This window comes from Dermacentor silvarum, chromosome 1 (assembly GCF_013339745.2).
Source record: "Dermacentor silvarum isolate Dsil-2018 chromosome 1, BIME_Dsil_1.4, whole genome shotgun sequence".
Lineage (NCBI taxonomy): Eukaryota > Metazoa > Arthropoda > Arachnida > Ixodida > Ixodidae > Dermacentor > Dermacentor silvarum.
In genome coordinates, this window is record NC_051154.1 from 186,752,082 (window position 1) to 186,778,350 (window position 26,269).

The following is a 26,269-nucleotide window of genomic DNA, read 5'->3' on the forward strand; positions in this document are numbered from 1 at the left end:
AACCGCTGCGTCCTGCCTAGCCTGAGCACGACGCCATTGTGCATATCGACGTTGCTGTTCGCTTCGCCGCTCATCGTGTTCACGCTGCTCTTCGGGAGTCCTATCTATGCGTGGCCTTTCCATAGCGCTATCACAACCCAAATGAAATCACTTGCTAGGCGGGTTCTTCTTTTACATATGAAAGTGTATAGTTACGTCACTCCCTGCTTCGTATTCTACAGTGGCCACTTACCGGCAACTGCAGCTTATGCAAACCGAATCTTTACTGGGAAACGCTTGCGGTGAACGCTATGCGCGAAGGCGAGCTTCTTGGCTCTTTTTTTTTTTTTTTTCTTGCCCCCGCACGGCCGGTGTCGCGGATGCGCGGAGGCGAGCGAAATCTGGTGGTGCTGCAAGGAACCTAGCGGCGTACGTGGCGCACGCCTCCCGCTGTGATTGGTTGAGTTTTTGGCTGCGGAAACGAATAAATCCGAGGATCCTAGTCATATACAGCTCCGCTGTAAAAGAAAAAAGAGAAGAAAATTTAGCGCTACTTGAAACAATAAATATTACTCTGCCTTCTTTGACATGATTGAATGAGATACGAGAAAAGCCAGATAACACACGTTATTACATATTGTACATGTGTATGTATATTCAAAACAAAGAATACTAAATGTCGTACAGCAACAAGTCCAGTGTCAGGTTAAGAACCTGTGTGTTTGGAAATGAAACAATAAATATAGGAAATGATACAACTTCAACATTAGCGAACGTGAAATTAATGCAAGGATTAATTTATCTATTAATTATAGTAATTACTTTTATTAGCTTTCTGAAGAAAAAAGGCACTAGATTTTAAGAAATATTTAGCATTCTTAATGCTACCGACATTGCTGAGTTCTTCTGGAATGGAATTAACTATATAAGGCACATCATATTGACGCGTTCTTTTACCACAGTTAGTGTAAATTCTCGGTACGACATACTGTTCGGTTTGTCTGAGTTTTTTAGCTTTCATAGTTGGATTTTTTCATAGTTGTAGATTTTCATAGTTGTGCATTCATTTTGAGAATTTGAAGTTCGGTCATGATGATTCTTGATTTAATTATATGCAATCGTGAACCAAAAGCTAGCTGTGTTTCTTGATATTCATCGAAGCTTCCTAATCTTATCTCGCCTACTCATTGAGGAACCATCGCATATTGTCAGGCCACATTGTGACGGCTTTCCTCGATTCTTAGAAATTTTACCGTGCATTAACATTAGCTGCCCTCTCACCGCCGATAAATACTATATGGTGACATTGCCCTTAGTTTTGTGCCCACTTGTGAAACATGCTCGTCCCACGTAAGGTGCTCGTCTACGTACAACTCACAATATTTAACAGTTACGCTGTACTCCAAAGGAGAGCAATTGCAGCTCTCGCAATTAGATCAATGTAAGTAAAGTTTTCTAGTAAGGTTTATACGCTTACAAGGATTTCGAATGCACATCAACTTTGCTTTAATTTTTTTCACAATGATGTTATTGTTCATGCAGTTTAACAACTTACTTATGCCCTGAAAGAATGTAGTTACTTTTGCATGCGAGGAGTGGGTAAGAACAAGTGCAGTATCATCAGAATACTGATAAACAAATGAATTTAGTTTGAGTGCTTTAAGATGATATGTATATATGTTGAACAGTAAAGGCCTGATAGTTGAGCCCTGGGGCACACCATGTTTTGCAGGCCTTTTCTTACGTATTGCGCTTTCTAACCTAACATATTGGTACCTTTCTGACAAATATTCAGCAAATAATCCAGTAAATTTCACCCTGAAATCCATAAGCTTTAATTTTTCAGTCAGTAGGGCATGATCTACTGTATCAAAAGCTTTTGTCATGTTCAAAAACAAGATTAATGGTTGTTGTCTATAGCGCTTTGTTAAGAACGTCAGTAAAGTTTTCTAGTAAACATATGGCGCCCCAGTCTTTTTTGAACCCGAATTCTGTTTTTGCTATTACGGAGTGTTTATTACAAAAATTAACCATAACCTTTGAAATGTACTTTTCCTTGAGGTGTGAAAAAGCTGGCAGGATTGCTACAGGTCCGTAGTTGCTAGGATCGCATTTAGCACCCCTTCTATAAGGTGGTCATATAACCGATATTTTCATTTTATCTTGGACCTTGCCTTTTGTGAAAATGCCGTTTAGTATAAAAAAAACGTGGGCAGCTTGCACTAGTGGTGCAAGGCTCGAGTAAACAGTGGAGCTGGTGATCGACCTAGCTTCTTCCAGGTTTTACTAGGCTTGGCTAAGTTTTGCTAGGAAATGCTAAGTGCTGCTAGGCACGGTATTCCGAATCAGCTCGCCGCCGGTGCGCAGATTCTCGCTTGGCAGCGCGATGCGCTTCAAGATGAGCGGCTTCTTCTTCGGGTGTCCGGATCTTCTTTGGTCGTCCCATGTCAAGGCTACATGTACTCGCCACAGAGTCAAGTAGAGTTCTGCCGCCGTCGCGACGGCAGTCGAGTCGTTCAGTTGAGGAAGCGATGCAGGCATGTTGGGGTACACGGTGTTGAGGAATTCCCGCTCGAAACGGCCGTACGCTTCTCCCATGGACTTAGGAGCTCCGCGTCGTGATGCCTCGGCTTCTCTGTAGTCTGCGTTTTCGCGCATGTTCCGCATACCGATCCGCCTTCGTTCCCTTTCTCAATCGGCGTATTCGGGATCTTCGACTCTGCGCCGTCACTTGGATAAAGGGCGAGACGCACGATGCGATTTTGCGTGCGATTGGTCGTACGACGCGCCGCATCGGCCGCCGCACTCAACAAGTTTTCAACATATTCTCCTGCAGGCGGCGGCGGACCGCCGCCGCCGCATGCGACCAACCTGCAGGATATAGTCGTACGACTGTGCGATCGGTCGGACGGCCGCGGCCAATGACAGCGCCGCCAGCGTGTACGTCATGGTGACGTGGTAAAGCCGGCGGGGCGGCGCCGGCGAGCAAGCGTTCCGATCGTCCCGGTGCTGTTTTTCTTTTTTTTTTTTTTCTCCCTGGTCGAGGCGCTGGCCTCTTTGCCGCTGACGGCGTCACAAAAATCGGGTGCACTTTGTTTCTGACACGAAATAACCTATACAATGAAGCGAACTCAAAGTTGTGTATGTTATAAAACGTTGCGCTAAGTAGTAAATCTTTGACGTGGTATCGATTCGAAAGCGGTCAGCGCAGACGCCGCAACAGTCGTCTATGCGAAGCGGCTCGCCTGACTGGCATGTTTTCTCATCGCTACCAACGGCGTCGGGAAAACTAATTGTATTGCCACTTATGAGCGACATAAATGTTCAGACGTTGATTGTGTTGACGAATATGGGCGCTTTATAACGAGCTGCGGACGGATCGCAAGGGCTGTCGACCTCGGATCCGACGGCCAGCGAGCTAGGCCTATATACCGTCTCCCAGCGATCGCAAGCTCGCCTGGCTTGATCGTTCGCTTTCGTCCGCGCCGATAAAATCAAATGTATCGCAATTTAACGCGACATAACTGTGTGCACATTGTGCTGACCGACGTAGGAGGTTTATTACGAGCTACAAGCGGTCGTGTCGCAAGCGACACCGGTCTCGGATTCGACGGCCCAGCGAGCTAGGCCTGGCAGCTCCTAGCCATCGGCGGCTGTCGACGGAGCCCACACTGCGGACGCGGCTTTGCGGAAACACGTCTATGCTGCTCGCACAGGCGCGTTTTTATTGTGATCGTTTGTGCGAAACTAGAGAACTGTGCAAATACGTTTGTTTTCACTTTGCGAAGTTCCGCAGTATTCCGAGCGTCCATGCAGGGCCGCCGGTTGTGGGCGGAGCTACGCATCGCACGTCGTTCGTACCATGTGTCCCGAATCGTCGTATGCGGCAAGTCGGACTCCGACGCGTCGTACGACGGATCGCACGCAAAATCGCACCGTGTGTCTCGCGCTTAAGGCTTCCTCGGCTCTCTATGCAGGATCAGCTCGACGCCGGCGATTGTATTGTTTGGCCAAGCGGCGTGATTCCCGGAAAGCGGCGTCTTCCTCGGGAGCGCGGTTCTTCCTCGGGAGCGCGGTTCTTCCTCGGTCTCCCCATGGCTGCTACTACCGCCCGCACACTAGCAACCCCGCCTTCACGCCTGCTACACGGAACGTTTATGGCAAGCGGAGCAGACGCGCTTCGAGCAGTGTCTAGGCGTGGAGTCTTGCGAAGCTATCGCACAGCTATTATGGGGTTGCTAGGCAACGCAGTGACGTCATAGCTTGGTGAGGTTTTGCGGCTCGCGGCACAAATTACGGCCGGCTTCAACAACTCCGCTGTTAAAAAGAATAATTGCGCTAAGTTTTCGTGTATTTACGCGTTATCACTTTCTTTCTTTAATCTGCTTGCCGCTCTCCGGCCCTTCCTTTTCCTTGCATGTGTCGCCGCCAAATTTCTAGGCGACCGAGCTTCAGCTAGGGCTTAGAGGAAGGGCCATTTTCCGCCGCCATTCTCGCCGTCTATTATTCGTCTTGTATCTAGTGGACAAAGAAAAAACGGGTTTGGCCATTTTATTGCGATAGCAATTATATGGACGTATATTTCTGCCGTCGGCGTCGCCGTCGTCATGAGGTTCCGTATAAAGTATAAGGGCGATAAAATCGTCGCCGCGCGCCGTATGTGCGAGTGAAAGCGCGCAGGGGACGCGCGCTATCACGGAGAGTGAACGCACGGCGGAGAGCAAACGCGACTTCCGTCGCGCGAAAGGCCGTGGGGATATGGGAGGGAGGGAGAGGGGGCGACATTGTGCTGCTGCACCAAATGCGTATCTTGCAACCGGGCGCAAGGGTAACTGGCCACAATCTCCCACGCGAAATGAGGAAAGCGGGAAGGCAGCGCGGGAGGGAGGGGGGGCAGCTTCTACTCTACCAACAACTGCGCTTCGACTTTGCGCCGGTGCGGACTGTCGCACGCACCTTATCTTGAAAGCGATTTCCACACTGCTCTGACCTTTGTATGCGCTGTGCATTCGCCGCTTAGTTTCCGTTGAACCGATAGACCGCGCGAACCTTCGCTCGCTGCGGCGGTGCACTTGCTGCCAGCGTTTTGACAGGGGTTTTCTGCGGTCATCGAGTGTGATCGACTCATGTTTGCTTGTGCGCGCTGACACCACGCTTGTTAATTCAGTTAGTAAGCGAATGTGTCCAAGTTTATGCAGCCGATAAATCTACTATGCCTACTCCGTATAGCTCTCTACTAATTTGCTATCGCAATTGGTGCTTCGCCTTCCGGGCGAAACTGCGACATTCTTTGATAGTAGAACGTTTGCCCAGTGTGTGTGTGTGTGTGTGTGTGTGTGTGTGTGTGTGTGTGTGTGTGTGTGTGTGTGTGTGTGTGTGTGTGTGTCACAAGAGAGCGCGTAATCAAAGCGCGCGCCGCGTGTCACGCAAGCCAGCCAAAGAAGCACGCCCGCCCCACGACAGTTTCAACTGAGGGGGAGAGTACATACGCTTCAAACAGCCGACGTGACCAACGGAGTCTAGACGTCGAGGCGACGGTAACCAGAGAGGGAGAGAGAGCGCACGGGAACCGAGGCACCCTCTTACCCGGCGAGTCGAGAGAGATATTACTACAGCGTGAGCGCGCGCCAACAGGATGACTCACCACCCCCTCGACGACGCTCCGACAGCGGCGGTCGAACGTAGGAGAAAAGACTAGAAGATTCCCAGGCTTTGGCCATGCTACGGGACCACGACTCCGATAGGAAAGTTCGAGAACGTCTGTGACGGCTATATAACCGCCGTGCGAGAATCAAAAGAGAGTTCAGTTCAGACCGCTCCGGTAAAGAGATGGAACGTGAAGACAGACCGTCTGCGGAAGAAGGGGATTCCCCGGCAAGCTAGTCGACGAGTTCATCGAGCGTCTGCATTTCCGCAAGAAGTTCCTTCTTCGAGATTTGCCCTGAGCTACGCCGAGATCGTCTGACTCTCAAGACCAGCACGGTGAATATGATTGGACACTTAGTGTTCCTATTCATTTTGTACTTTACGTGTTGGACTATTAGTGCTTGTCGTTAATTATGTTCCTGTGTTTTGTGTATACCCATCTGATTTGTATTGTGTTGTGTCTAGCCTAAGTGTGCAAGTGTGTGTGTGTGTGTAACTGCCTTGTGTGAAGAATATATTTTGTTGTGTTTCGACAATTCTAGGCTCTGACTCGGTCTTTGGACAGCAACCGGCGTTCGCTGGCGCACCAGAGGGCCCATTACTAATTGGCCTTGCTTTTGTGGGATTATTTTCGGAAGCTGATAAGTCGGCTTTGGAACTTGGTCCGGCGTCTGCGCCTCGTTCACGGGGTCTGTGACAGAGTGTGTGTGTGTGTGTGTGTGTGTGTGTGTGTGTGTGTGTGTGTGTGTGTGTGTGTGTGTGTGTGTGTGTGTGTGTGTGTGTGTGTGTGTGTGTGTGTGTGTGTGTGTGTGTGTGTGTGTGTGTGTGTGTGTGTGTGTGTGTGTGTGTGTGTGCGTGCGTGCGTGCGTGCGTGCGTGCGTGCGTGCCTACGTGCGTGCGTGCGTGTTCGTTTCCTCATAGAAAGTTTACGAGAAAAAGCTGTTTAAGTGCGAGACAATAAACCTTACTAATGGCATATTTGGGTGGTCGTGATAGGGCGCTCTGGTAGTGCTACAAAGGTGATGTAAAACTGTTACTAAGCGTTACCGTCTGCATAAACGGGTTCCTCCAATGATAACGAAGCAGAATCATCACTTCCATACCCGGTTACTGTCGTAATACAGCTTTAAAGTTGGTTTTCCCCAGTTTTGTAGTACGGCCAGAGCGCTCTGAAACGACCACTCGAATATGCCTTAAGTCTTTACGAAAACAGAATCTTTCTAAATCCCAACAGTCTTTTCCCAACAGCAGTTTCCTTCTTTGCAGGATCGCCTCTAACGGTCTGGTCACGAGCTCAAGCAAGCATGTTTTGCATTGGAGAGCGTCTTTTTTTATTGTTTTTTGTATATGGTAACACATTGAAACAGACGAACCGGAAACTTCCTGAAAGAACAGATTTTACGCGCCTGTATAACTGCACACAATGCATTAGTTGTACCGTTTTCTCTCCCTCCCCTACGCCCCATTTTAGGGAGTGCGGTGAAAGAACTGCGAAAACCTGATCGATATATGCATGCGAAGTTTGAATGGTAGCCTTAAAAACCATCCATATTTCGACGCTTTTCTTTTCCTTGTCTTGCTTTCTTTTCTTTTCTTTTTTTTACGCAGTGAAACGCAATGTTCTAAATATTGGTGTCGATTCGAATGTTCCAGAGGTCGTGAAAATTCCAAACACGGCTCTTTAAGCTTTTTGGAACACCATGTCTCGACAGGACCAAAGTTTTGTTCCAACGTAGTTGTCTTTGGCAGCACAGTCACGAAATCAGAAACAAGTGAGAGAAGAGCTGAAGAAATGAAAGGTAGTAAAGTTAACGAGCCGGCTTTCCGATTGGTCTTATGTCATCATACCCAGTTGGTTTCTTGTAAGGTATGGTTGCTAACATACTATTCAGTTCTGTTTGTGTCCTCACAGGGCAGAAATGCTGAGTTTACACGGCTCGTTAAGCATACATTAGAAAATTCCGCAGCTTGTATTTGTATCCTGAGGAGGCAGGAAATGGCTATGAATGCAGAGGTAAATGTATCCATTAACGCTATTGGATCATATGAATTTCCGAATTCATTCCTTACAGTAACTTCAATACCATGTGGTTCACTTCGACGCATTAACTTGTTGAGTTTCGACCACGCCTCTTTGATTTCCTTTTGACCGATCTAGCTTATTTGAAAAATATCTTTACCTTGCTAATTTGAGTTTGGATGTCACTTGGTGAGGAAGAGCTTCTGCTTAACCGTTTTCCAGGGTAGATCTTTTACGTGGCACAAAGCCAAGATTTCAGTGCTAAGCCATTTTCTTTTATTTGCCTGCTTTGTATGGTCTTTCGTGAGTGTTCACATATAATCTAAAATTTATTGTTTAGCCGTTAATATGTTTTTTCACGATTAGATGTAATGACATCCCACCAATCCCAATCTTGCACCAATTTATCAATTTTTCGGTTATCAATTCCCAGAAAGTACTGAAATGTTTTCAGAACGGTTACTGTCTCGTTTGACATTAGTAGCGTTATTGTTACGAAGTAGTTATATCAGATAATTTCTACGACAAAATGCCTGCTAATGAGGTGAAGTTACTTATTCTGCATAAAATATGATGCATGATTTAGTGAGCATGTTTCTCAAGTGTTCTTCTCTTTAAATATGATTTAAACTTCGATTAACAACGCAAGCACATCAGAGGGGACAGAAGAGAGAACTCTGATGTGTTTGGTCTGTTAATCGAATTTTAAAGCATGTTTTACCAACAAGCCCAATCTTCACCATTCTTAAGTTCTTCTCCAGTCATTCATTTAATTAGGCTTTCCAAAGAAGATTGAGCCTAAACATCCAAATAGTCGGTAACACGCGTCTTTGACAGAATGAGAGTATCGATATCAATATACCCAGTGATTAGAAAATTTGTGTCAATGATAATTTTTTAAATACGACCTCTAATACTCTAAGAAGCAGTTCTACATTACAAGAAGGACGATAAACTACGCAAATGAGGAAATAACTATGCCTTGAAGATAACCTAAGAGCTACTGCCTTTTCCGTGAGATACTCCACTCTATTGCATGTCCATGCGAACTTGAATTACTTTTCGCGTGCTTTCGCCTTGGTGAATCACATCAAATGCCGAATATACTGTCAAACTCTCGTTGACAAATATTGCCCTCAGCTGGAAGTGTTGTTCTTTTCGCTTCCCATTCATCACGGGTATCCCGCGCTAAGAACCTCACTAGTATGGGCGCGTTCTTTTTCTTCTTTGTTTTTAACGTGTGTACCGCTTCTATGCTTTCGGTAGTTGGTGTTGCTACTCCAAGTTTAACAACGAGCTCACCCAGAACAGTCATAAGGTTTTCGTTTTCTGTAGCTTGTATACCATGCACCTCAACTTCATTTCTTCATTTCGTTAAAGGTCATTAAGACATCTTAATTAGCTGATCCAACGCCTGTGGTGATCGACTTATCTTAAATAACCAATCACCATGCCTCTTATGCGTAAATGCATGGCCGGGCGACATGTGATTGCTCTGTAAACGGATTTTAATGTAGTAGTCCGAAGTGTACGTTTGGAGTCTCAATTAAGCCACGCTTACAAATACCCGGCAACCTGGAAATAGAGCAAAGTACTGGAGTGGTTTTGAAATTGTTAGCGTTTGAATTTGTGCTCTTATTCCTTTACTCACTGGCCTTCTTGCGCGCGTAAAAGAAAAAAAAAAGATAAGAGGAAACTTACGTATAATCTCAAAACTCCACCTAAGGAAAGCAAGATTGGTTAACCTGGGAGCGATCTGAGCGATCTCTTAAAAGACTAGTAAAACATCTTTCGTTACAGCATGAACTCACAGAATTTTATAAAAAGATTTATTAAGGAGTCAGAGTTTTGTGTAGGCAGGTGGCGTATGCTTCTAGAGGGCTGAACTTGTGTTTATTTGTTGTCTGATGACTGCTCCCGAGAGCAAGCATGGTCTGCGAAGGCAGTGTCGCCGTGTCGTGGTCCGATGGTGGGATGACTATTGGGTTCGTCTTATACAGGTCTCATTTTGACAAACACAGTGTGCAGGTATTTAATGTTCTGTGGCCCTGCAAATTAAGTGTAAAATGTTACTGTATACAGAGTCAGTGGTGCAACAAGTAACAACGCATTGTTTTTTCCATGTATACCCAAGTTCATAGTACAATAAACCTTGTCAAGTTCATAGTACAATAAACCTTAGGTAGAATGAATTCATTAAAACGCAATATTGCGTTTTATATGCGCCATATCTCGTCACAGGGCCCCCAGATTAATGCCTGCAAAGTACGACTATTTCTTTTTTCTTAGTGTCTTAGATGGGTATTCCCTCCCACCAAAGAAGGGCATAAGCAATTGCTTCCAATTTTTTCAGGTGTCTCGCTTAAACATTTTTTATTCTGGCAGCGGTGGCGACTTATAGTTATGGACTAATGAGAACAGTGCTTCGTAGCCCCGCCTCACGAACCTCATCTAGCCTATTCTTCACCTGCACGTATAGCTGTTACACGGGCAACCCTGCGTCGCATCCAGGCTTCATCTTCTCGGAGGGTGCAAAAGAGTCCGTTCCTATTGTGTATCCTGCGCGCACGTTCGTTGTCCGGGCTGGACAACGCGGGTTCCCGAGGTCGCTCAGTGAACTATTGTTGAGGGCCGCAGTCACGCCGACCGCTTAGCGACGGTGCGGTAGACGCTCTGACTGCGGGGCGGCGATGCTCCTGGAGAAAGGAGAACCGCCTTCGGCTGGTTCATATACGTGAACACATAGAATAAGCCCGCCGGCTAGACGGGCCCTGTTGCTGCATCAAGAGAACGACGCGGCGCCGCCACCGTCTTCGCCGCTCTAAAGGCTAGCTGTGGTGGGGACCACGAGAAAGAGGGCCGTGCCACTTGGCAGCCTTTTGATCACGGTGCGTCTCTTCTGGCTTTCTATTTTTTTTTTTCGCCTATTTCTCATTTCAACATTTCTTTTTCGTTTTGTCGTTCAGCCTTATATAGCCTTTATGTTATCTCGTTCTTTATGCATACTGCTTGCCACGCTCCGCTCCTTCCTTTTCCTTACCTGTATCTCCGCCAAGTTTCTAGTTGGCGGAGCTTCGACTTGGGCGTAGAGGAAGGGCCATTTCCCGCCGCCGTTCTCGCCGTCTATTATTCGGCTTGTATCTTGGGGACAGAAAAAAAAAAACTGTGTGTGGCCATTTTTGATAGTTGAAACTTTTTCCCAGTCGGTGTGTGTGTGTGTGTGTGCGTGCGTGCGTGTGTGTGTGTGTGTGTGTGTGCGTGCGTGCGTGCGTGCGTGCGTGCGTGTGTGTGTGTGTGTGCGTGCGTGTGTGTGTGTGTGTGTGTGTGTGTGTGCGTGCGTGCGTGCGTGCGTGCGTGCGTGCGTGTGTGTGTGTGTGTGTGTGTGTGTGTGTGTGTGTGTGTGTGTGTGTGTGTGTGTGTGTGTGTGGTGTGTGTGTGTGTGTGTGTGTGTGTGTGTGTGTGTGTGTGTGTGTGTGTGTGTGTGTGTGTGTGTGTGTGTGTGTGTGTGTGTGTGTGTGTGTGTGTGTGTGTGTGTGTGTGTGTGTGTGTGTGTGTGTGTGTGTGTGTGTGTGTGTGCGGGTGGGTTTGCTTGTATGAGTGCGTGAGTGAGTGAGAGTGTGAGTGAGGTAATAAATGAATGAGGTGAGTGAGTGGGTGAATGAGTGAATGAGTGAGGGAGTGAATAGTGAGCGAGAGAGTGAGTGAATAAGTGAGTGAGTGAATGAGGTGAGTGAATGAGTGAGTGAATGAGGTGATTAAAGGAGGTGAGTGAGTGAGTGAATGAGTGAGGGATTGAATGAGTGAGAGAGTGAATGAGATGAGTGAGAATTTGTGTGTGTGAGCAAGCGAGTGAGCGAGTGAGTGCGTGCGTGCGTGTTCTTTTCTCATAGCAAGTTCAAAAGAAAAAGCTGTGTAAGTGCGAGACAATAAACCTTACTAAGTATGTACGAAGGCAGGATCTTTCTGAATCCCAACAGCCTTTCCCAGCAGCAGTTTCCTTCTTCCCACGACCAGGAATTATGGACAGGAACAACCAGCGCCTCTAACGGTCCGGTCACTGGCTCAAGCAAGCATGTTTTGTATGGGACAGCGTTTTTGCTATTTTTGCTTGTATATGATAAAACACAGAGGCAGCGAACCGGAAACTTCGCGAGGAACTAGATTTTACGTGCATAGCTGCACACGCCGCATGAGTTGTACCGTTTTCTCTCCCTCCCCTCCGCCCCTGTTTAGGGAGTGGGGTAAGGGAGGTGCGACAACCTGACAAAGTTGCATGCAAAGTTTGAAGAATGGGAGCCTTGAAAACCGTCCATGTCTGGACGCTTATTTTTGCCTTTCTTTTTTTTTTTTTTTTTACGCAGTGAAAAGTAATTTTCAAGGAAATATTGGGGTCGATTCGAATCTTCCAGAGGTTGAAGAAACTTCAAATATACCGCATTAAATTTTTGGAAACAGATTTCTCTATACGACCAAAGTTTTGTTCCAAGATGGTTGTCTTTGACAGCACAGTCACGAAATCAGAAAAGAAATCAGAGAACAGCGGAAGAGAGGAAAGATAGTAAAGTTAACGAGCAGGCTTTCCGATTTGCTACCCTAGACTAGGAGAAGAGGTGTATGGGACAAAAGAAAACGAAGAGAAAGGGAACACTACAGAGATAGAGATTGTGAAGAGGAAGAGCGCTATATTATGCAACCCTTTAAGGAGCGCGACTCAGCACCTTGGGGAACGGCAGAGTGCGCAGACGCGAGGGTGCGCATCGCGTCCACAATCCGTCACTGAAGCCATGTTGCTTTAAAAAAAAAATGGCGCAATGCCTGCGTTGTTTTCTGAGCCTGCGAATCATGAGGCAGCGGTACTAGATTTTGTGTCGCTTAAAGTGGTCGGGAATCGAACTCGTTTAGCATATTTCGAGAAGATCGCGCTTGACATCGTAACGAAGGCAAACACGAGAGGCATGTCTGATTGTTTCTTCACAGCTGCACGAGTCGCACATGGGTGCGTCTGCCATTCCAATGGAGAATGCGTAATCTTTCATAAAAGGCACTTCTAGTCAGAGGTGGTACAGTATAGTTGCACCGCAACGGGAAGGAGCGATGCCAGTTACAGCTTCAACGAAGGATGAAGCCTGCAGATGTAGACGACAGTTCGAGACACTCAGGGTGTTCCAGAAAGCGTGCGTCGAGGAGCCATTGAGATATGAAATCATGTATGTCCATTACAGGGAGTTTGATTGATAACTTTTGTCTTACATAAAATAAATAAAGAAGTTTAAAAAATCCTCCCTGACGAACTTCGATACGAAGTTATCGAGACTGCGGACGGACGTAAAACTTGCCTTCAAGATGGAAATTTTGTGCCCTCTTGCACTGATAATTAGGAACCTTCAATCAGTCGTCTTTTGCAAGAACGTCTGCCTTGATTATTTTCCTTTCGTCATCGGTACTTTATTGGTATTCAAAACTCGTTTAGCGCACGCTATAGCTCCGGCGTTTTCCAAAGTGACCGCGCGTCATCGTTTCCGAAAGTTCATCCCTGAAAGCAAATTCATGGAATGACCGCTGTTTTGCCAGTTGCAATAGTTGTTACCCTTATTTATTTAAAGGCGTCGAATTTGAGCCGGGCAATGGCGTGCGCGTGCCATCGACGCCGGCGGCACTGACGAGCATTGTTACAAGCAGCATTTTCGCAAACAGCCCCCTCCTATCTTCCGCCCCGACTTCTAGCATTTTTGAGGGGGAAAATATCAAGAGAGAGAAAGCATCAGATTTAAAAAAAAATGCTAAATAAAACAAGGCATTGATCCGCGAGCTTCGCGACACAATGTTTGAAAGGCGCCGCAGCACCTCCATTTTCACGCGTAGTGCGTCATAATGGCAGCGAGCCCGGTGCCCTGAAAGCGTGATTTTTTTTTTTTTTATCTTTGCCAAAAGCGGCGCTGCTATCGTCAGCGGTGTAAAGGACGCGCAGCGGCAACAACAAACGTAATGCAGAAAAATCTCCAATGCGAGGTGCCGCATTAAAGAAAGGAGGCGAGGGACGACGAGTCAAAGAAGGGCACAACAGGCATGCGGTCAGGGCGCGGTCATGCGAGCGCTGCAGAATACATAAAAGTGACCATAATATTCCCAGTGCAAAATAAATGGACGAGTATGGAAGGTGCATGATCGCGCTTTTCCTTTTCTCATCTTTAGTAGCGTGAACTTGAAACACCGAATCTTCTGTATACTAAATACTTGTAATATGCCCCAACCTTTAATAACAAATTCTGATTCTGATTCTACCCCGAGCGAAAGCCACACGCATTCAGCTTGCTACTAGTGTGACCTTTCTCGCGCTGTAACAATCTCGTTTTCTGACAAAGGCATGATTGAAAGCGACGAAGAACTCAAATGCGGAGGTGTATCTATAATGTCACGTAAACCACTCAAAACAGAACGTACCAAGTTCAGCAATGCGTCCAGAAAATACCCTGTTCCCATTACCTTGGGAGACGTGAAAGAAGCCGGAAGGCCAAAGGGCGTAGGGTTAGGCTATGCAGCAAGGATGGAGAAAGTGGGCGCGATCCAAAAAAGGAAAGAAAAAGTATCGCTAGAAAAATAGTCCGAGGCGAAAAAAAAGAACGGAGACGCTTAGTTCTCGGCTGCAGCCCAGCCCGTCCGTCCATTCGTTTCTTCTTCCACTCCGACGGGGGAGGCACGAGGACGGAACGGGGCCGCCCGCAGGGAAGCCAGTCCCCGCCGACTGTCCATTCTCTCTGAGACGACCTTACACGTGTAGGGGCATTCAGAGTCGCGCCGCCGCCACAAAGCGACGACAAGCGGCCCACAAAGCAGGAACACGGCTTTGCTACTATACCCATTCTTTGTTGCGTCTCCTCGCCACTGCCTGCCTTACTGGCTAGCACGTTGCCGAACTGCTTGGTGTCAACTTCGCTGCCTCCTCGGCACAGAGAAGGCGTCGCGGAAAAGGCAGAGCAGGCTGTTAAACAAAAAGAAGAAAAAAAGAAAAAAATACACTTCGCAGGGTTTCTTTTTCTTTTCTTTTTTTTGGCTTGTTCTGCCAGAGCTTTCGCTCGCGTTCTACGTTGTCATTCACTGGTGACCTGTGATGCCGGGTATACGTTGACTTCCGAGTTCTTGTTCAGTTACATTTTGGTTTTCGGCGTATTTTTTTCTTTAGTTCAACAGAATCCAAAACAGTCGTTTAACTTATTTTCGCGTATTCCGCCAAGCCGCGTACGCGTTCAAGGCACCAGGAAGTATTTCCGTATGCAACATGGGTTCTTGTTGGTGAGTTTAACACTGTAGCAGGCGTTATTTGGCTAACTCAGCACCAAAATAAACTCAGGCATTCAACAACCTGAGTCTGACGACCCCTGATTCACATCCACAAGCGCTGATGGTGCGCTTTTACTCTTATACACTTTTTCATGTTTTCTTTCCCACTAGACCATTAAGTGCTTATGTGGTTATTCACCGGATCAACCTGTCTTGCGAACGGCAGGCAGGCCCCGCGTACTTCTGAGCGTTCAGCGATTACCGTTGACCCGACGGGAGAGGGAAATAACTGTTCGCACCTTTATCACCCATGGGGATTTTAGATTAAGTTCATCCGGCGACATGAGCCTTCCGTTCCACTCGGGGGTTACAGACCATATCTACAACCAGGGCTCTCGCAGATTGCGCTTCACTCATAGCTCGCACACAGGAGCTATCGTGAGCTGCCGGCATGCAGGACGGCAAGCCTGGGGAGTAACCCGTGCTCCGATATAGCGTCCTCTATCCAGCGCGTCAATTCGTGGGCCGCGCACACGCGCCAGCTCCAATACTTGCATGCGACACTGTGGCTAATGACAGAAGTTGTCGGGTGCCCACTGAAATAACCCCCCCAGCCTGCCGGTTTTCTCCCCCGAAGTGCAACCACCGCAAGGGGAAACCAGCTCGCCTCCCTGCGGCGCGGTGCCAACTCAAGCACGAGCAAAGCCGTAGCCGAACCCGCGGTACACCCAGCCACGCTTTTTCAAGCGTGAATGGTGCGCTCCGGATTCGCACCTGCCCTTTTGATGAAAGGGGATAACGACGCAGCCAGCGGCCGGTTCGTCCCTATAAATATACAAAGCGCGCGAGTGCTCGCCTCCACGATCACACTACTATACTGCTGCCGTTGCTGCTGCTACTTCTATGCACGACAGCGTGCTTTCGGGACACACACCGTTTGCGCCGCAAGCGCAATGAAAGCTGCGTTCCACACTGCCCGCTCGCTGTCGCGCTGGCAAATTGATGTACGAACATGACAAGGGGAGTGCACCCGTCGCGCTCTACGCTCGCGTGCATTTCGGCCTGTATTCCTCTTACACCTATAGGCCCTACTACGTGTCTGGGGAAGCGGCGAGTAATTGGATAGTTGCTGCGACACGATTGGCGTCCTCCATCATTAACTCCCCTTCTTCGATCCCGCTCCGAACGCGTTTATGCGTATGTGTGTGTGTCTTACGAGATTAGGGACAACCTATAGGAACTGCTGCCCTGCCTGCACTGTGCACATGCCGTAAGGCGTTCAGCCATCGGATAGGACAGCCGTAGGCAGTCTTACATATATGCATGCGATGGACAGCGTGCTAAAACAGACGTTGCACTTATCGACGATGTGCTTGAGTAAGTTAGTAATAGGCACAGATATAAATACCTTTCGTTTGGTATTACGTTTCATCGGTTCTGTATTGTTGGTATCATCCACCGCGTCACGTAGTGTCACTGCTGCATTGGCGGCAACAATACTGCCAATACGTCACTGACATTTACGAACGATTAAAAAACTTCAAATGACATTGTCATAGAACCTGCGCATTATCCGGCTGTGTTTCACAACCGTAAAATAAGTTATTAAAAAAAGCGTATTTACACTGTATAAAGACTGAATCGAAGGAGTTATCATGGATACCCTGATACAGCGGATTCATTAGGCATTTGTTCCAAAAGTAAACACAATAATTGAGTGACGCCGTTGTCGGTGGTGACACATCATTTTACGAAGTAGGTCTCGCTGGCACAATGTTGCCATCACATGTTGCCCCCATCAGTACCCGTAAAAAAAAAAAACTGCGGAATTAAAACGACATTTTCAGTCACTGAAGCGGAGTGACTCGACTAGTCGCCGACCCTTTAGCGGTCAGTAGTACTGATCGAGTAAGACAAAAACAGTTTCACAGACGCCTTTATAACTCACTGACACCAAAACAATAGGAAATATTCCCCCAAAAATCGTACGAAGCGTGACGCCTAGATCCGTGATCATGATCCCCGCGTCCGGCACCTCAATCTAGCAGATCATTTAGATGGTAATTTCAGACACATTGATACAAGACCGGTGATGTGCAGGTGATGGGGTCTACGTCGTGATCGGCAGCTTGTAAAGCGATTGCTTTCTTTGACTCTTCTCCCCGTTTTACAGTTTGTATGCTTCTTAGCAGTTTATGACCAACGTGAGAGGAGTTATTAGGTTAGCTAAAAAGCGTTAGTTTTTGCTTGTTAGTTCGCTTGCGACTGAATGGTTTTAAGCGAGAACTAAAAGAAAATGGTACTATTGATAACATAAGGCCGACTTCATTTCGGCCTTAAAACGCACGATTAATACGCTTTGTCAGCACACATATGCGTCGCCTAATGAAGATATCACGGTGCCTTATACACCTCTTTTATCTTCTGGTATTAGCTAAGTTCTTAGCCATTTAGCATCATGTAATCTGACATCACACAACTTATGTTCATATTCATACAACCTGTTAGTGTCGCTCCATGCAGAGAATTGAGAATTTGCAGACTTATGCTAGCAATAAGCATATTGTTCAACCCATTAAAAGCAACAAAAGTACACTACCCGCTGAGTTATTTTGTTGTTACTCCATAGGTTATCGCTCTTAAAATGGATGAACATCGCCTGAAGACGCGACAAAAAAAAAGCGAAAGTGCCTCTTTTTCGTCCTCAGGAGCTGTTATTCCTTTCAAATATGTACAAATATGTAGAACCAGATTTGCATCTACCTCAGGATGTTCTTTTGAGAGTTGATCCAGATTTAGTTTATTTTCCCAGGGGCCACACTTTCAAAATACTCTGTTAAAATTGCCTGTTTAAAGAGTTTCAGGTTGTGTGACGCCGAAAGGAGTACGTACGCAACCATGAAAAAAATGCTGCTCACTCTGGTTTGATGAAGTCTGCTCACCGGACATGTGGCGCATCTTCTTCTTCATACGGAGGCCCATAGCTATGGTGTGCACACTGTCAGAGTCCATTGCTTCCGGCATTGAGCTCTCCCAGGAATTGAGTTGGTTCGAGCTACCCAAGGCACGTCGTTCAAACATGAGCGATGAAGTAGACGGCTGACCTTGTCCAGGTGTTCGAGCGAGAGTCTTCTTGCTCATCCTGATGAAAGTTCATTCACGAAACTGGCAAAACCATAAAAAACTGTTGAGCACCGGTGATTGTTTGTTGGCCCTCTGTCACTCGCTTATGCCCTCTATGGGGGATTGGCCAAGGTGCGGATGGAATTAGTAGACTATTAGAATTTCCGTGAGAACAACTGAGATAATTGGGAAAGATTCAAAATAATAGAAAATAAGCCCTGGGTACTTGTTTCTCTTCCTCTCAAAATTCGCAGAACATGAACAGGAAGCATAATTGTACTACGTTACTATAGTGCGAATCTGCTGGTTTTTTATTTTATTTTTTTTTCTTCTGGAAATCATTTCGTGTTTGTATACAAATTTTTATTAGCTGGCGACAGATAGTTCGAGAGGCGAGTGCACATTTCTTCCTTTCTACATAATTATATCACTCATCATACCAATTTAGTCAATAATAGCGATATCTGGTAAAGTTGGGATGCACTAATTTTCTGATAATTCAACCGATTTCCCGTACTAAAGTATGTGTAGCAACATTGTGAATTCTTAAACTTTACCGCTCATGTCATCGCTGGAAGTACTGAGGCATGACTCATTTTCCCCGCTAGATTAAGGGCCACTGCGTTTCATTACAGAAAAGCCAGTACATTGGGAAATTTTGTAAAACAAACGATAAGAGCAAGAACGTTGCGAGGCGGGCTCTCAGGTGCTTAGCATCGAAGGCTTTTTATGGTTCTACACGCCACAGTGCGTATGTTTTCTAATTCCTGGCGCAGTGCGTAGCTATACCGGTCGCAGTGCATACGCCTGGCCTTGCCTGTTTTGCCAGTGGTTCTCACCAAATGCGATCAGGCATTTTCGTCAGTGCTTTAGAGCTGGTGCAACGTTCTTCTGCGTTATTTGACGCAGCCAAAGTCCTAATCCGTTGGACTTTGACTTGGCAACAAGTGCAGTACTACCATGCGCCAAGGTCATGCTGCGGAAACAGAAAGGAAGAGAGAAATGAAAGGGGAAAAGGTTAACCGGAAGAGCGGTTTGGTACTCTGCACTGGGTGAGGTAAAGAAAGACGGAAAGAATTCAAAATACAGAGCGTCGGCCTATACGGTCTTCAAACGAGAAGTTGGTCAAGCCGCTATTGAACTTTCTACGTTTGAGTAGCCTTTATTACTTTCGGGCATTTTTCAGGCTCTCCTTTTTTTTTTCTCGCGTTTGCTTTCTTCCTCCTCTCTTCTTTCCGCCTTTGCCGGCTCCAAAAGCGGCCGGTCGTCGATACGGGCCAACAAGGTCGCAAGCGACCGTCTGTGTGACTTGTAGAGAGGACAATGGCACAGGACATGTTCGATTGTTTCCTCGCTGTCACAGTTGTCACAAGCAACACTGTCAGCCATTCCGATTACGAAAGCAAATAATTTTGTAAAAGTTATGGTAAGCCACAGTCGGCAAAGGACAGTTGTCTCGGTTCAGGATGGAGATGGAGGACGGAGATGAAGAGAACAGTAAGAGCAATCGAGATGTTTGTGTTGGAAATTTGGTGGGTTCCATAAATATAGTGTGGCATCATTCGCAAGCACTCGAAGTTTCGCTGCTGCATCTGTTCTTGACAGTGGGGTGGGTTGTTGCATGCCCTCTTTATTAGCAGATCGATCAGCTTCATCGGCATGCTACCCTTTATGAATTCTGCCACCGTTGCTTGAAAGCCACCGAAACGTGACGTCGTGTCCTTGCTCGGCAAGGGGATGAAGGAAATCTCGAGTTTCTAGAACTCGTCGTTCGTATAGGGTCCACGGCGTCAGGCCGTGTTGCCTAAAATGCACCACTCCGTGTATAGAAATGGGAAGGACTATAGAGACAATGCGCGAGAAGCGATGGCTCAAGACGGTGATGTCCTTCCGAAAGCTACATCCGGCCGCGGATCAGTTTTGTAAGGTGACGCTCGATTCGCTGCGGAGGTTCGCGTGCGACACCTACATAATGAGGCACACTCAGCCCTGTCCTGCTTCTCTTTCCCCAACAAGGGATCGAGCTACTCTGTTGAATAAATTGCAGTCCGGGATTTGGTTTAGTGCTCATCGATTGAAAGAAAAAGAAGACGAAAAGGGAAAGCAACTATACTTTTTTGGCCCCTGGTTCGCAACAATCAGCGACTATAGAACGTCGGCCGCTCGAACTTCCTGGCACAAGTCAGGGTGGTACTGACCACAAAAGGGGCCTTTTTTTTTGTCAGCGGTTAATCCACTCAACTTTGCCTTCCCGACGTTGTTGACCGCATTGGTCTTTACCTTCCAACAAGCCTTCCGGAATAAGAAAGGAAGCAGAATTTATTTCCCTTGCTTTTCCATCAAGTATAACGCCATGTCGGAAAAGGCCAAAGACGGCACTTTCCGAAAGCCATCGCTCACCGACGCGTGCTCGCATTTAGGGACCGCCTTCGCGCTGCAGAGTGGATTCAATGCGTTCTTGGTGCCAGTTGTCTATGGCACAGTTTACCTGTACTCTGCTTGCAGGCGCACGAGTGCAACCATTGCGATTCACACTCCTCGAGCTGTGGTCGACAAGACAATGGGTGCGCAGGCCTTCGATCACTCGTATATGTATGTGCCTGTAGTGGTACTCTAGAATCCAACCATTGACTATTCTTTTTTCAAACGGTATCCCTTTTGAGAAGGAAAAGGGAAATCATGAATGAAGGTCCCTGAGGCGTGAAAGCGGAGGCTGCAAAAATGAAACGAAACGCCAGAAACGCGAAATAGAACGAGGAAAACGTCGAAGATTCTAACAAAGCTTCGGATTCTCGTGCCGGCAGAGTGTTCAATAGGCCGCTCACGCCAGTGAACATCGATAGCTTCTGCGGCAACAGTAGCGGCAGAAAAAAAATAACAATAAGTAGATGAAATAAATCTTTGCAGCAGGGAGGTTTCCTTTCTGTTACCAGTTCGCGTGACGGGTCAGACGCGGGCAGGGGCTCCTTAGAAGCCGAGCATGGGCACGCTTAAAACGCCTCTTCATCGGTGCTCAGACAAAAGAGGTGCCAATGCAGCCCTTAGCGTCTCCGTGGCAAAGCCTGCGGCCCTGCTTCCCACCGCCTCCGCCTCTTCGAAGAGCCGAAGGAGGCGCGCCGATGGAATCCGTACAATGAAGAAGCGCGCCCGCAAACGGCATTGATCCCTCGCTCTGCCTTCATCCCTGGCCGGCGCGGACGGCGGCGTCCCTTGTGGTCCTCGAGAGGCCGATTACACGCTCCGCCGCGTCCCTGTGCGGCCGGTGTCGCGTGAAACGACCCGTCCGGCGCGCACACCTCTGGCGCTTCTCGTGCAGATACGCCCCGATTGTAAGTCGGACGAAGTCGTGACAAAAACGTGAGGGAAGAAGGGCGGTACGCGCGAGTCCAACCGACGAGCAGACCACTTATGCCTGTCGAAACTCGAGGGCTCCCGGGGTCACCAAGACAATGTTGAATGCTTGTAACGGAAAGTATCGACGCCTGACCCCTCCGACTTCGTAGCTCTCACCTTTCGAGAACCAGAATCACCGTACCGCCTTCGTGTGGCGACGTTTGCGGGAAAATGGCCACCAGCGGTGGCTGCACGTGTCCCCTTCGTAAACTATGGGATCTGCGTTTGAAAACTGCAGTGTAATTGATGAAGTGGAAACTTCGTGAAACAACCGAATATTATTGCATTATAGGTGATACAGAATAGAACGATTGCTCCAAAATATTGTTCGTGTTCTGTGTGAGCCGACATTGAGAATTAATATTTCTCACTGGCAGTTACGAAGGTCCAGTGGGTCGAAATGAAACGCAATAAAAAAAAACTCCATTGCCTTTAGCATTTCAAGATACCAGTAAGGTGACCGGCGTTGCTGAGCCTGGTAAAAGCAGCTTTGGTATACCAAGGAATTTTGGACATCAGAACTGAGAGCAGGGCGAGTTGGTGTGGTTCCATCTTGACAAAAAACTAGCGCGAAAAAGACTTGTAGACGAGCAAAGAAACGACAAACAATGCTCGTTTCTTTGCTCATCTACGTCTCTTTTGCACTAGCTTTTTGTTAAGTTTGAATTTTGGACGTCGAGTTTAGTTGGCCTGTTGCGTGTCCCTCGAATACTTTCTCGCCTTGTTAGTAGCCGTTGCCGCCCATCAAACGTGTCCTGTTAGAAACTGCTTTTTTACTTTCATTATTTTCCCAGAAGCTCATCGTTAGTTCGTGGCTCGACCCTATACGTTGCTTTCCCAGCACTGTGGAACTGGCTCAATGTAGTACCTGTTGCGGGGCAAGTCGGTTCATACTGAACAATTTTCACTTGCGCTAAGTGGTCATGGGTATTATGGTCTGAAATTGTTCAGTATGAACCGACTAGCCCAGCAACATATACTACTGATTCACATTTCTTCTACAGGTGGGCCCTTTTACGAATGTTTACAACTTTTCTTCAGAAAAATAGCACTCACTTTGCCTCCTCCTACTTTTATTTACATTTTGCGCCAAGTGTCCATACGTTTCATGATGTGAAACGGTTCATTGTCAAAGATTTTCGCGCTTCGGTGGGTAGCTCGGGCTGGGATGAAGCTCAGCATGATTTTTCATTACCTAATCAAGAGTATAAGAGCACCATTCTTAGTGCGAACGGTGTGCACGAGGTCTGACCAGGAAGTTCTTGCAGTGAGTCGGCAAAAAAAAAATGAGAGATTGTGTAGCGGCCCCGCTCTCTCTCGCTCTCTCCACTCGAAAGAAGCCGGTTGACCTCTAGCTGGGCTGGATTAACCTATGGGCTAAGGGTGTTGCAGCCCCAGGCTCCAGACTGCCAGGGGGCCCCACGAAGAATGTTCCTCGGCGGGCTCCTCACCACTGCAACGTCAATGATGATGATTGAACTTTATTGAGAGCAGACGAAGTTGTTTGGTCGCCTTCCTTGTGGGTGCGACTAAATTTGTCGAAAGAGAGGCGCCGCATTATGCAAACGATAATTCTCCGCCGCACTTTGCATTGACAGTGCGCGATTTTTTGGCTGAAACACCCTCCCTACTGACCTGATTTAACCCCCTGCCGCTTTTTTTTTTTTTTGTCAAACTTCAAACTGGTGCTCCGTGGGGAGTATTTCGGGGATGTGACGACAATTTAATTGGTAACGACATCACTGCTGAAGCACTGAACCGAACAGGACTTCCAAGGGTGCTTCCAGCAATGGAAGATGATGTGGAGCCAGTGTAGTGTCTAATGGAGCTATTTTGAAGGATACAAACATTGATGTAGTTGATGTTTCTGAAATTCATTTTTTAAAGCGATCGAAGGTTTCTATGTCTCACTGATTCGTCCGTGAGCGCCGAAAACGCATTGCAGGAAAGCCAACTTACACAATGGAACTATCTGCGCATTTGCGCACACATTAGAACAATCTGCGCATCTGCGCACACAATCCTAGAACACTACAGTTTACATTGGCAGTTGTACCAATAAGAATAATGGGAACTGCAACGCCACGCTACCCAAATGAACTGTATATATCTGCATTGCATTACGCGCGTCACGCAATGCATTCCCGGCCGTCACCACAGGTAGGCCGCGGGTGCAGCGCACGGCAGAAGAGGCTGCCGTACGCGAACGTAAGCGCGAAGCACGATCGTGCCCGTAAGGCCGATCCCGTGTATCGGGAACGGCATGCAGTCTATAGTGAGAGTGTGTGAGTGTAATCAACGGGTACATGATCTAAAATAAAGGCTATGCAACTTAACCAAATGTGTCTTCATTCAACTTCAACATTAAAAAAAATAAAATCCTAAACACGCAATCAAATCACACATGCATCGCATCGGGTTGCTCAGCATTTCTTGGGCTCGTTGCATGGTCGTTGGCTGTGGACTTAAACTTTGATTCAGTTCGCATAAGCGAAAGCTTCGCGTTCAACCATTTTGCTTTAGGAAAGGGGCTTTGATTTTTTTAAAGTACTGCACACACTTGTGGGACAGACCGCGTATATACGCGCGGAGCCCCATTTCGTATGCATGCTTGTCACTGATGCTGGTTGAATTGTATTGTTCTGGGCAGCATGTCACCAGCTACTTTTGCAACCATATCACCGTGAACATACGAGTAGTAGAGGTTGGCTATTGATACCTATAAGTACCAATAGCCAGTCTCTACTTCTATATTATATACGGTGTTCCGACTATGATGCACCAAGATTTAACAATATGCAAATGTGACGTAGCTGGACAAAACTAAGGTAATGTTGTTTGCCGCCGCAAGAAGATACTCAGATTATTTTTTGCACTCCGCCTAATTACATAATTAGTCTTAATTATCAACTTCTCAAGTGTTATATTTAGACGAAACGTGTCAATGAGAAAATTGTAGAGCAACATGAAAAACTCTCGATACAGCCTTCTGTTGTTCAATAGGTGCTTCATAAAAGTGTTTTTCCGAGCGTGAGAGAAGCCCGCGAATACACGCAAAATTGCCGCGCGACTGGCCGCTCGACGCACTTTGCCTGTATTCGCGGCCTTCTTTCACGCTCGGAAAAACACTTTTATGAAGCACCTATTGAACAACAGAAGGCTGTATCGAGAGTTTTTCATGTTGCTCTACAATTTTCTCATTGACACGTTTCGTCTAAATATAACACTTGAGAAGTTGATAATTAAGACTAATTATGTAATTAGGCGGAGTGCAAAAAATAATCTGAGTATCTCCAAGCGACGGCAAACAACACTACCTTGGTTCTGTCGAGCTACATGCCATTTGCATATTTTTAAATATTGGTGCATGATGTTTGAGACATCCTGTATATCCTGTGAAGGCAGAGCTGCCAACCTTTGGACCAGTTTTCCCGAAAATTGGTTTAAAATATTTCCTAGATTCTCCTAGTTTCTTTAGTATACACTTGCTCATTTTGCCAATACACTTTTCGGAGAGAGAAACTTGTTTGTTATGCAGATAGACTACGAAAGTAGTTTAAATTTATTGCCAAGCTTATTTTTATAAATTTAACTAATGAAGTCGCTGCGCTCAAGCTTAAGTGGTGTTGCAGTGCAAGTATTTGCAGCACAACTGGTTGTTTTTTCCTTTTCCTTCCCAAGTTTTCCACAGATATAAAAAGTTTTGCCTAAGCAAGACCTAAAATCCCTAGATCTAGGGAAATTTTCCTGGGGTCGGCAGCACTGTGCGAAGAAAATCTGTATACAGATTTCCTCCACAGATATGCGGAACCTGGCCATATTGCCATGGTTTCTGGGTCGGAGAAAGTCGTGGTTTATTTGTGCAAATTGCTATAGCAGCAAAATTTACAACTTCTAAAAAACCAGTTTTTCTTAGCCATCTATCATCTTTAATTACTTTTTTCAGTCCCACTTTTCTCGTCTACATTTTTCATGTCATAATACACGCAAACTGCGCTTGTACACGCTGTTCCGAAAAAATGACTACGCCGCCATTAGTTGGGCAAACTGTCTTGCAGTAAAGCTAGCTTTACAATTATGAAATAGGTTTATTGTGCTGTCTAACGCCAGTTCTTAGACGTGGCAAGTCATGTTCAGGCGCACTTTTTTTTTGTCAGCTTAAGTAATTGAAACTAATCGGAGCGGAGATCTCAGCTACAGACAGGCTAGGAGGCCCACGTGCGCGTTCCCTTTAACATCGGCCTATGTTCGCCGATAGTATTATGGACGCTCTTGAAAGGCTCGCACAAGGGTCTCGCAAAAAAAAAAAATGGCAGGAAGAAAGGGTCTTGTTCGACCTCGGCTCTTTTGAACCGCTGATCCTTCTCTAAGGACGGAAGCGGAGCTCTGCCCCAGTGCAGAGTTTGGAAGCATGCGCCCTTGAAAGGGGATTGAACTGACTGCATGTGGCCTTGTAGTGGCGGCCCCGCCAAGTTGCCGCTCCATGCTCGTGCGCAAAAAATGAACACAAGTTAAACAAACTTATAAGAGGAACGGCCAAGTTTTCCTTCCTTTTTGTTCGTACGCGGGCATCTCCAGGCTTGTTTTCTAGCACTTCGTCATCTCTGGGCGCATCTCCTCAGCTGAGCGAAATAAATGAAAATGTTTGGTCTTACCAATCGGACGTGATATTGTATTAAAGCTTTTGTTTTCCCCAGATCGACTGTCTGTCTGATATCCTTCCACCGTTGATTCGGCCTGTTCCGGGCAGGGCTGCAGTGCAGGCGACGGTATAAGGAGAAGTTGGCCCCAAATATTTGACACCCTTTTGGTGTAGCCCTTGCTATCTTT